Source organism: Kogia breviceps, chromosome 14 (assembly GCF_026419965.1).
Source record: "Kogia breviceps isolate mKogBre1 chromosome 14, mKogBre1 haplotype 1, whole genome shotgun sequence".
Taxonomy (NCBI): domain Eukaryota; kingdom Metazoa; phylum Chordata; class Mammalia; order Artiodactyla; family Physeteridae; genus Kogia; species Kogia breviceps.
The window spans coordinates 55259324-55271059 of record NC_081323.1 but is presented as its reverse complement, the minus strand read 5'-3'; the positions used below and the strand labels follow the sequence as shown (position 1 = coordinate 55271059).

Genomic DNA, 11736 nt, shown 5'->3' with positions numbered 1-11736 from the left:
TGGTCCTGTCCGCGCCGACGGCCCCTCCTCCGGACTGGAGCGGCGGGCGGAGCGGGGAGGGTAGGGTCAGGCGCTGCCCACTAGGCGAAGACGGCGCAGCAGGGGAAAGGGCCGGATCTTCAGTCTTCCAGCGAGACGAGGCGGGCCGGGTGGTGTCGCAGGACCCCTCCCGGACCCAGGACCTCTCCTCCGAGCGCTTCAGAGAGCGCGGGGCGCGGCCCCAGCCCCGGCCGCAAGTTTCTCTTCCCAGATCCCGGCTCCGGTGGGACTCCCCAGAGCGCCGGTCGCTTCTGCTTTCTCAGATCCGCGAAGCCGGGCCCGGGGGAGGGGCGGCTTGGGGTCCTCCCCTTCCCCCAGCTGCCCTTCCCGGAGACCCCAAGACGCTCCGCCGGCCAAGCGCAGGGGGGATTTCCGGGCGGCGGGAGGCTGGGCCGCTTCCCCCTCCGCGGTGCCCTGGCACGCCCCCAGCCCATCTCCGCCCGCGGCCCCCGTGTGCGCGCGTGCGGCGGCCTGTGGTCACCGAATTCATTCCCCCAAACACGTGGGCTGCGCGGGTCTCTGCTTCCTACGCGGTGGTCCTAGCAACTCTAGATCTCAGACCCGGGGGCTACTTCGGGGCAGGTACTAAGCATTTAAAAATCCAGTAATATCCTCGCAGGTGCTGGAGCGCCGGCCCCGGCCCGGGAGCGCAGGTCGGAGGAGGGGGTGAATAGGAGGAGATCCCGGAGGCACAGCCGCCCCTCACGCCCCCCGGGGAGCCGGGTGCTAGGAGGCCGAGCAGCTGGAGAAGGATGAAGAGGAAGGTGGGGGTGGACTTCCTGGCGAGGGCGGGTGAGTGAAAGAGTTCAGTCTGTGGCGCAAGCAGGGCAGCCACAGGACCCCATGTGTGTTTTAAACAAAATAAATAGTGAGCAGGATTAGCAAGCTAGAGATGCAAACTAAAACACTGAGATCCTGTGCTGATCCGCTGGGGCTGCCATAACAAAAACTACCACAGACCAGGTGGCCTGAACAACGTGGGAAATTTATTTCCTGACAGTTCTGGAGGCCGGAAGTCCAAGATCAAGGTGCAGGCAACGTCGATTTTTCCAGGCTTCTCTCCTCACCTTGCAGGTGGCTGTTTTGTCCCTGTGTCCTCACGTGGTCTTTCCTCTGTGCCCACGCAGCCCTGGTGTCTTTTTGTGGTCCATATCCCCTTTTCTCATAAAGACACCAGTCACGGTTTTCCCTGGTGGCGCAGTGGTTGAGGGTCTGCCTGCCAGTGCAGGGGACTCCGGTTCGTGCCCCGGTCTGGGAGGATCCCACGTGCCGCGTTCCACGTTCCGCCACTGTCCAAGTGGCGGAATCCAGAGCTGCTCACACAGATCCGGATTCAGTCCTCAGAGAAGAGAGGCTCCCTCCTTGTGACGGTCTCCCCAGGCAGCACCATCTAGTAAAAACTATTTCCATCTTATGATGGAACTCTTCTGGGTTCTGCCATCCCCATTAGAGCATTTCTCTGACATCATCCTAGATGTAATGGGTATTTCAGGTTTTAAGATAATTTTATGTCCTTCAGTCATGGGGTAGCTTCAATTAATGTCTGAAAACAAGGTAGTAAATAACCCTGGAAACTCTCCAGTTGAAAGTCCCAGTAGTCATCGCTGGGGGGTGCTCACAGGCTTTTGCCTTAAACCCCAGTCTACGTAGACTCCACATAGGGCTACCGCACAGAGACTCTGTCCCTGCCAGCACCCCGTCTTCTATTCAACGCTGTGTAGACTCGGGCAATCTTACTGGTTCCTGTTTAGCAGGTCCAAGTAACCTTGCTTGAAGGGAGGATTTGCACACCTTCTGTTTCACAGTACTAGTTAGGGAAACATTCCCCAGTCAGATACAGTGTCAATCCTTGGAATTGCACTCAGGTAAAAGAGGCACTTCACAGAAAGTCTGATGGAATATTCCAATTAGTAGAATTCCAGTTAGTAGAACTTTTACCTTAATTCAATCGACCCTTACATTCCTAGATGTGGCCTCCTCTGGGACTCCATCTACAGGTTTGGGGTTTACAATACCAGGTAAGGGAAATATTCCCAGCAGGACATAATATCCATTCCCATAAAACAATAGGTAAAGGAGACACAGCTTCTTTACATAAAGCCTGTTTAAACATTCCAACTTCCATAATCTCATGAACTCTTGCACTTCTACGTTCTGTTTTCTCAATCTAATTGCCGCCAAGTCAGGGCTTCACCAACAGGTTTTGGTACCACAGTGAGTGGTGAGTGGGGCTCCTGTGTCAAGGAGTACTGGGAAGTTCCCTTCTTCACTCCCCGACTGTTTCACCCACTGTTGTGCAAAAGGCTTTGGATTGGAGAAGATTCTGGGAAGATGGTGGAGTAGGAAGTACCAGGAATCTGTCTCTCCACCTGGACAACAATTGCACTGGCAGAATCTGTCTGATGGAACTATTCTGGAACGCTGAAGGCTTACAACTTCCAGGGGAAGGCTTGGACAGTAAATGGCCATCAATTTCAGTTCTCAGTTCAGTAGTAGCTGCCCATCCCCCACCTGGAGAGCTTGCAGGAAGGAAGGTGAGCAAAAAGGACCCTGTCCTCCGAAGATGGGGGATCTGGGCTCTGATGGCTGAGAATGATCAATGCTTCTGATCAGGGAGCTGTAGACAGAGGGGTGGCAGCCATTCTTGTGACACCTCCCCCCGTGCTGCAGCCCCCGCCCATCTGGCTGAAGTGACGGCGGGGGGGGGGATTTAAAGGGCTGAGCCGTGACCCCTTTTTAACCCCCTTCTTTTTTAAAAATTAATTTTTATTGGAGTATAATTGCTTTACAATGTTGTGTTAGTTTCTACTGTACAACAAAGTGAATCAGCTATACGTATACATATATCCCCTCTTTTTTGGATTTCCTTCCCATTTAGGTCACCACAGAGCATTGAGTATTAACCCCCATCTTTTAAAGATTTTCCTCTTTCAGGAGTCAGACATTAAAGACTAGAACATTAAAACAAAACAAAACAAAACAAAAAACCTGCATCTATGGGGAAAATTAGCAAGTGACTGCGTGTGCCCAAGGAAAGGCTCAGAAAAGACCTAAGAACACATTAAGTTCACACCTCAGTCACAGAGACAGCCTACAACATTCCCCCCCCCCCAAACAACAACAAAAAACAGCAAACCCTGGGGAGGGGGAGAACCTGACTTCCAGAGTTACCACATTATTAGATTTAAATGTCCCAGTGTTCAACAAAAAATCACAAGGCACACAAAGAAACAGGAAATATGGTCAGTTCAAAGGAAAAAAAAAATCAACAGAAACTGTCCTTGAAAAGACCTAATGGCAGGCAAATACTACAGGATTCCACTTAAATGAGGTACTTAGAGTACTGAAACTCACAGAGACAGAAAGTACAGTGGTGACTGCCAGGGGCCAAGGGTGGGGAGAAGGGGTAGTTTGTGTTTAATGGGGACAGAGTTTCAGTTTTACAAGCCGAAAGGAATTATGGGGATGATTGTGGTGATTTCTGCACAGCATTGTGACTGCAGGTAATGCCGCCAAACTGTACACTTAAAAATGGTTAAGATAACAAATTTTATATATGTGTATTTTACCACAATAAGAAAAAAAAGTTAATGTGGAAAACAAACAAAAGAAGGAGGACAAAAAAATAGATCATGCTATATGATTCCAGTTATATTTAGCAAATGCAAACCAATCTAGAGGGATAGAAAGCAGATCAGTGGTTGCTTGGGTGGGGTTAGGGGGAGGCAGAAGGGAGGAATCAAAACGGAGCAGAACACTGTGGTACCCCCGCCTCCCCCCAGGTACAAAGGCCCTTCCAGTGTCCCCTGCCTCTTGTTTGTAGAAAAGCTGAATTCTCCCAAGCCTCCCTGAGTCACAAAAGAGCAGGCTCAAGCAGTTAATGATCAGGACAATAGAGTCACAGAATCTTTCAGTGTCTGATGCACATTCTTGAGTTGCTTTACAGATACTGTAACTGTCCCCCAGAGGGAAAAAGCATGATGACCAGACTGCAGCCATGACATAAGCTGCTTCGTTTTGAGCAGTACTGACTCTTTGGCTAGCACAATTCCAAGTACTGGCCTGAAGAGAATGCGGTTAACACTATTGCTCATAATAATCTGTATCTGTGGGCGTCAAAATAATTGTAGTTTGCTATGCCCGTATATGTAAGCGGGCAACTAAAATTGTCAGCAAAGAGATGCTATAGAAGCATGTCGACATCTTCCACACTAAGACTACGACACCCTATGTCAGCAGGAAAAAGTTACAGAAGATAGACCTTCGCCCCTAATCCCTTAGAAATGGAGTGATGTCTGACAATGGGGATGTAAGCAGCTTTTTGCAGGAAAGAGCTCTTTGCAGGAAAGAGCTCTTTGCAGGAAAGAGCTCTCTGCAGGAGGTCCCTTTTGTCTTGTCCCTTTAGCAAAGCCAGATTGTAACTAACCTCCGGCCCAAGCACACCTTTCAAATCTTTTGATCACACAATACTTAGCCAAACCTAATTCTTTCCTTAGATCAAAGAAATAGAAATGAAGAATGAGGAATTAACAGATGACTAGATCTCTTCCCTAGCTTCCCCTTCAGTAATCTCGTGAAGAAACTGTACAAGGTGGCATTTAAAGAAAGATCACAAGGAGTCGACAAGGCTGCACCCAACGGGAGATGGTGATGATTCTGACCCCCTATCTCAGTGATTAACTGAGGGGACTTCCCCGGTGGTGCAGTGGTTAAGACTCCATTCTTCCAATGAACTAAGATCCTACTTGCTAGCGAGGTGCCGTCAAAGAAAAAGAAACTGACAGTGATTAACTGAGATTACCTCTCCTTTTTCCCCTTTAAAAACTTTCATGGCTGGGCTTCCCTGGTGGTGCAGTAGTTAAGAGTCCGCCTGCTAATGCAGGGGACGTGGGTTCGTGCCCCGGTCTGCGAAGATCCCACATGGAGCGGCTGGCCCGTGAGCCATGGCCGCTGAGCCTGCGCGTCCGGAGCCTGTGCTCCGCAACGGGAGAGGCCACAACAGTGAGAGGCCCGCGTACCGAAAAAAAAAAAAAAAAAAAAAAACACCTTTCATGGCCAAGCAGGATCTGCAGAGTTGGTTCTGGGACTTGAGTCCGACTTCTCCCCAGGTTGCTAGCCACCTGGTTTTTTTTGGTTTTTGGCCATGCCACGCGTCATGCGGGATGCGGGATGCAGGATCCAAACCAGGGATTGAACCCGTGCTCCCTGCAATGGAAGCATGGAGTCTTAACCACTGGACCACCAAGGAAGTCCTTCTCTCCTCTCGTTTTACTCTTTGTTTCATTCCTATCAATATTCGTTTTATTCACCTTATTTCTTAATAACCCTTTAAAAATGTTCACCCTGCCAAGACCTGTCTCTTGTCTCTTGATTCTCTCCTCTGCCTTTCCCCATTTTCTTTTTTTTTTTTTAATAACTGAATTTATTTATTTATTTATTTATGGCTGCGTTGGGTCTTTGTTGCTGGGCTTTCTCTAGTTGCGGCGAGGGGGGGCTACTCTTCATGGTGGTGGCTTCTCTTGTGGAACACAGGCTCTAGGCACGTGCGGGCTCAGTAGTTGTGGCTCGCAGACTCTAGGGCGCAGGCTCAGTAGTTGTGGCACACGGATTTAGTTGCTCTGCGGCATGTGGGATCTTCCCGGACCAGGGCTCACACCCATGTCCCCTGAATTGGCAGGTGGATTCTTAACCACTGTGCCACCAGGGAAGTCCCCCCATTTTCTTGTTAATTAACCTAATTTTTTTCTTTAGTAAGACCCATGAGGGGGAGCTGGTACCACAGATTTATAAGGCTTCCTGAACTGTCCTTCAGTTTTGCAGCAGTCAGGTTATGTGGGGGTACCCATGCAAAAGGGCCACCCCCCTCAACCAGAGGGTGGTCGGGGTAAGGGGCATATTTGGTGGGTGAATATCCAGGTCCTTTTAAAGCCAGCTCCAGGTGGCTAGCATACAGAGTTGTCATCCACTTCGTCTGCAGTGTTCCACTTGGCATTTATGGGGCAAGATGGATAGTTCTCCTTCCCAGGGTAATCAGACCTTACTGTGGCTTTTCTTCAGTCTACCAGGCTGGCTGTTCCCTCGGGAATAACCTCCTGTGGGTCTGGATCACTTATAACCATCTGTGATTCTTTCATATTGAGCTGTGGGTCCTGAATCAACCCAGACATGCCCTTCCAGTCTGCAGACTCAAAACCAAAGAACAGCCCTAAGCTAGTTACTCTCACAATCCATTTCAAGAAAGGGTCTTCAAGAAAGTGATGATACTGATACACGAAATGAAAAAAACCCTCCACACTGTTCCCCTGCTTTCAGCAGTTTCTTGGTTTTGCCTTTCCCTCACCTTGACTACCTTCCTGGTGACCTGAGGTCTCAGAGGTACTTATGGTTGTCCCTGCGAGACTTTTCCCTCATTGGGAGGCATTAGGCTAGTGGCCAAAGCTCAGACTCACCAAAATCTGATCAGTATCAAGGTTCCACCCAGCACTCTCTTTTAATTTCATTTTAGCTATTACCGATAACAATAAACAGTTGAATCCTTTGCCGTTTTCTTATTAGTTTTCATTTCCTTCTGCCTCAATTGAACCAACTCCCTGGGAGTTGGGTCCATCCCTAAATTCCATTGCCAGCTTTTACCTTTAGTACCTGAGTACAGTACAGCTGCTTCTCCAGACCATGGGTGACCACGTGGCTACCAGGAATCAAAATCTCCGCATCCCCTGCCCTTTTATCCTTTCTCTTCCCAAGCCACATGCTTCCATGAGTTCTAGCAAATCCCACTTCACTGACACCAACTTAATGAAAACCTCACTTCTCCTGGCATCCCTATTTACAAGGATTTCAGGAGCTTTGTACCAGGAACTGAGGGCAGAGACCGATATATATTTTTTCTATTATCTCACACCATGTTTGTCATTGGATTGGCAAAAATTTAAAAGTCTGATGATGCCAAGTATTAGCTAGGAACGGGCTAGATGAAACTCACACTCTGCCAATAGGAGTGTGTTTCCTGGTTGCTTCGTGATGGGAGGTGAAGACTGATGAGGTCACACGTAGCAAGAGAGTAGGATGAGATTGATGACTGACATAATGAGGCTTCCTGGGAGGAGCAGGGCAGGTTCCCAAGCAGGTCAGAAATGGCTTGAGAGAGTGAGGAGGGGCTTTCACTGTGGTCAGGGGGTGAGGCTGGGCTGAGGGCCCCTTCACACTGGCCAGGGCTTTCCTGAATTCAATTTCCCGTCTGTGCAAGGGAGCGAGCATCAGGGCCTTCTTATCAGCTTGCCCAGATGTGGGACACAAGAGGGAAGAGGGAAGTCTGAGGCTTTCAGGCTATTAGCAAACATCAGAAATGGAGTTAGTGCTCGCTTTGGCAGCACATATACTAAAATTGGAACGATACAGAGAAGATTAGCGTGGCCCCTGAGCAAGGATGACACGCAAATTCGTGAAGCGTTCCATATTTGTGTAAAGCAATTATACTCCAATAAAGATGTTTAAAAAAAAAAGAAATGGAGTTGGACTTCTGATTACAGAGTGTAAATTCATACCTACCCTTTGGAAACCAGTTGGGCGATATTTAATAAAACTGAAGAGCATAACCTCTGTGGTAGGTAAAAGATGGCTGCAAATTCTTCTCTACTCCTCCTGTGGAGAGGTGGAATCCACTCCTTTCCCCTGGAACCTGGGCTGACTCAGTGCCTTGCTGACCAGTAGCATGCTACAGAAGTGATGGTTCTGGGAACTTCTGAGTCTTAAGAAGCCTGGCACCTTCTGCCCAGGCTTCTTGGAACCTCGTTTTTGGGGAAGTCGGCTGCCACGTGAGGAGTCCAGGATAGCCTCGCTGGGAGGAAATCCAGGCAGACGCGTGCAGAGGCTGCGTGAAGAAAGAAACACTATCTCGTCCCAGCTGACCCAGCCAGCCAGCCCAGGCGCCAGACATGGGCGCAGAGAAACCATCTGATGACACCAGTCCCGGCCACCATCTTACCTGCAACTGCATGAGATGCCGGCAGAACCCAGCCAACCCTCAAAACTGTGAGAGAGAAAACCAAATTGCTGGGCTTCCCTGGTGGCACAGTGGTTAAGAATCCGCCTGTTAATGCAAGGGACACGGCTTCAAGCCCTGGTCCGGGAAGATCCCACATGAAGCCCGTGCGACACAACTACTGAGCCTGTGCGCCTAGAGCCTGTGCTTTACAACAAGAGAAGCCACCATGATGAGAAGCCCACGCACCGCAACGAAGAGGAGCCCCTGCTCGCCACAACTAGAGAAAGCCCACGTGCAGCAATGAAGACCCAACGCAGCCAAAAATAAATTTAAAAAAAAAAGTTCTAAAGAATAATTTAAAAAAAAAACCTTGCTGTTCCAAGCCTCTAAATGGTGGGATAGTTATTACACAGCAAGAGATCACTGGAACACCTCCCCCCACTCATTCTACTTCTAGAATGATGACAGCATAAAATTTCCATCCAAGTGTCCATGGAGATCTATGTACAAGGATGTGCATTAGAAAATTGTTTATAATGTTGAAGAAGTGCCAGAAGACTAAGTGTTCATTGATAGTAGAGTGGAGAAATAAATCAGGGCATAAATATTGGATGAAATACCTTACAGCTGTTAAGAACAAACTAAATCTAAATACATTATCCTGGATAAGTCTGAGAAACATTTTGGAAAACAGCTGCTTGTATTCTTCCCCCCAAAGTCAATATCCTGAAAGACACATAAGAAGGCAAGGGGAGTGGGACTTCCCTGGTGGTCCAGTGAGTAAGATTCTGCACTCCCAATGCAGGGAGCCCGGGCTCAATCCCTGGTCAGGGAACTAGATCCCGCATGCATGCCGCAACAGAAGATCTTGTGGACCACAACTAAGACCCGGCACAGCCAAAATAAATAAATAAATATTAGAAAAAAAAAAAGAAGGCAAGGGGAGTATTTCAGATGAAAGGGGTCTAAAGAGAAATGTTCAGTTGATCACATGTGATAATGGTACATGATTATGTACGGGGATATCTGTGTCCTCAGAGATGCAAGCTGAAGTAGCCAACGGTTTAGTAAAATGTGTGAGAGTGTGTGTCGTGTAAGAGAGCAAGAAAGCAAATGTGGCAAAATGTCCACCATTGGGAGCCTAAGTGGAGGGTATTCATTGTGTTATTTCAGCAACTTTCCTTTAGATTTGAAACTTCTCAACCCTATTGATTCCACTGATATGTATGACACGGATGAATCGCAGCAGCATTATGCTGGGTCAAAGCAGCCAGGAGAAGGGACTTCCCTAGCGGTCCAGTGGTTAGGACTTGGTGCTTTTATTGCCACGACTCCATTCAGAGAGCAATCTGGAAGAGGCAAAGTAAAACAGATCAGTGGTTTCCAGGGGATAAGACCTGCGGAAGGAGCACGGGGAGCTCTGGGTGATGGACCATGGAGCTGGGAGAGCAGTGTAGGAGAGATGCCCGTCAGGGGCTCAAGGAGGAGCCAACCCTACCCACACCTTGATTTCGGGCTTCTGGCCCCCAGAACTATGAAACAATACATTTCTGTTTTTTGAGCCATAAATTTGTTATGGCAGCCCTAGGAAATGAATACCTACCAATAAAGTCAATTTTTTTTAAGTTGGGAAAAAACTTGGAAATATCAGGCTAAATGAAAAAAAGCAAGTTACAGAACAATGTATTCAGTGCAAAACATTTTATAGGAAGGTTTTAAATGCCCCAAACAATACTACTTATTGTTCATAGACTTTGTATCTGTCGTAAAAGCCCGGAGGCACCTTGGTCTGGAAGTGCGCCATTCCCTGGGTTGCCTCACTGGAGTGGGTGGGGCATTCTGCTGGCTTCTGCCGCCCAGCAGAGGCTGCCCAAGTCCTTGTGAAGTCTGCGGAGGCTTCCCCAGGGAGGAGACACCAGGACTCAGAACACTAGGGGCCCACCAGGTGGTTAGGAAGGTGGGGGAGAGCATTCAGGGCTGAACCAGAGCTTGGAGGCTCCAGGAAGCTGGCTTGCTTGGGGGGTGGCTGGAGACCAGAGGGCTGGGTTATTATCATCTCTGCTCTTATCTGGACATGTCCCAGCATCCCTAGGGCTTCCCTGGGGCCACTCTGTTGCTCTCATCCATATTCACCTATGATCAGCAAGGAGGCTGGGAGAGAGACCTGGGGGACAGGGGAGGGGCTGGAGGCCAGGACTCAGGTCCAGCAGGGAGGCTGGAGGCCAGATTCAAATGTCCAAAGAATTACTGGGACTGGGAGCCAGGCAAGCTGGGATGAGAGGTCGTCCATGCAGCCACAGACAAATCACTTTGCCTCCCTGAGTTGGTAACCTGTCTGTGAATGGTAATGACTTAATAGGGTTGCTGTGAGGATGAAATGCATTGTAATATGTGTGGTGAGTCATTTCTTAGGGCCCTGCTGAGGATCATGAGCACAGCCTAAGCGCTGGTACTTCACCCTCATTGAATTCTCAGAACTCCATAAGCTAGGAACTGTGATCACCTCCATTTTACAGATGGAGAAACTGAGGGCTGCAGAGGCCAGTCAACTGAATGACACAGGTACACAGAGCTGACATGTGGCCAAACTGGGATTTGGACTGAAGCCATGTGATGCCAGCACCCAAGAGCCAAGCTCTTTTGCTGTTTGTTTTATTGGTGCCTTTCTGGTTTATAGGTCTACACCTCCTCCAACCTCCTGGGTGGACTGTGAACCTCCTTTGGGAGTAGGGTCTTGAGCACTTCATCTCCAGGTGAGCCCACCCCCTGCCTGGCAGGAGGGGGGCTCAGGGAAGGCTTGCCGAGTGTGGGTGCATTATACCCGGGGTCCCTGGTGGTCCTGGTATTTGGAGGGAGTCAGGTGGCAGCACCGAGGCAAGGCTGGGGTGTCTCCAGCCCTCCGAAGTCTGCCAGGCTGTCCTACAGGTGCTGTGGGAGACTGTACTGGCCTTGCCAGGCAAGGCAGCCCACAGACCCCTTTGCAATGTAACTGGTACCCCTGCTCTGTACTGGCAGGAAACCTTGTCCCAGCCCCGGACGCAGTAGTCCCAGCCCCCGAACCACCCCTCCAAGGAATCCTTGCATCCATTTCCCCACAAGTCAGAAGTCCCAGCTCCCATCTTCCTCCTGTTTTTCTAAAATTCAGCCAGATAGGACTCCAGTCCTCCAAGACTCAGAAGCCCTGACCCCCCACAGCCAGAGGGGCAGGGGAGCCAGCTGGTACTGGCTGGCAAAAGCTGATTATGGACATTTCTGCCCATCTCCACATTCAAGGATGTCACATCAGTAGCTTGAAATCAGCTTTGGAGGGAGTACTTACAGCACAGAAATTGGCAAAAGCAACAAATCAGGGCATTCTTTTTCCCCAGAGAGTCTGTTGTTAAAGTGTTACCAGCATACCATTGCTCCCAGCCCTCCATCTGTCCCTACTCACCAGGCCAGGAACCCCTTTTACAGGGACCCAGGGAGCCCTGGAAGTCTGCGGAGACTCCTGACAAGCCACCAGGTCACAGCAGGGGCATCCCCTGCATGCCCAGGCTGCACTGGGCTGGACCCCAGAACCCAGGCCTGGATCCTCCCAGTCTCCATACCCAGGCCTCTGCCTCTGCCTCTGTGCAGCCTGGGAACCGACAGCCTCAAGTTGGGAGGCGCACAGGCTAAGGTGTGGTTACGGGCAAGTCACTTTAGCTGTCACCTACAGCATGGGAATCAGC

At 49.7% G+C, this 11736-nt stretch overlaps 1 non-coding gene across 1 annotated transcript; it reads left to right on the top strand.

The window, feature by feature from the left end:
• Positions 1–7393: 7393 nt before the first annotated feature.
• Positions 7394–7500, top strand: LOC131741924 (U6 spliceosomal RNA). Its single transcript, XR_009331277.1, has one exon. It is a non-coding gene; the product is annotated as a U6 spliceosomal RNA (small nuclear RNA).
• The last annotated feature ends 4236 nt before the right edge of the window (positions 7501–11736 follow it).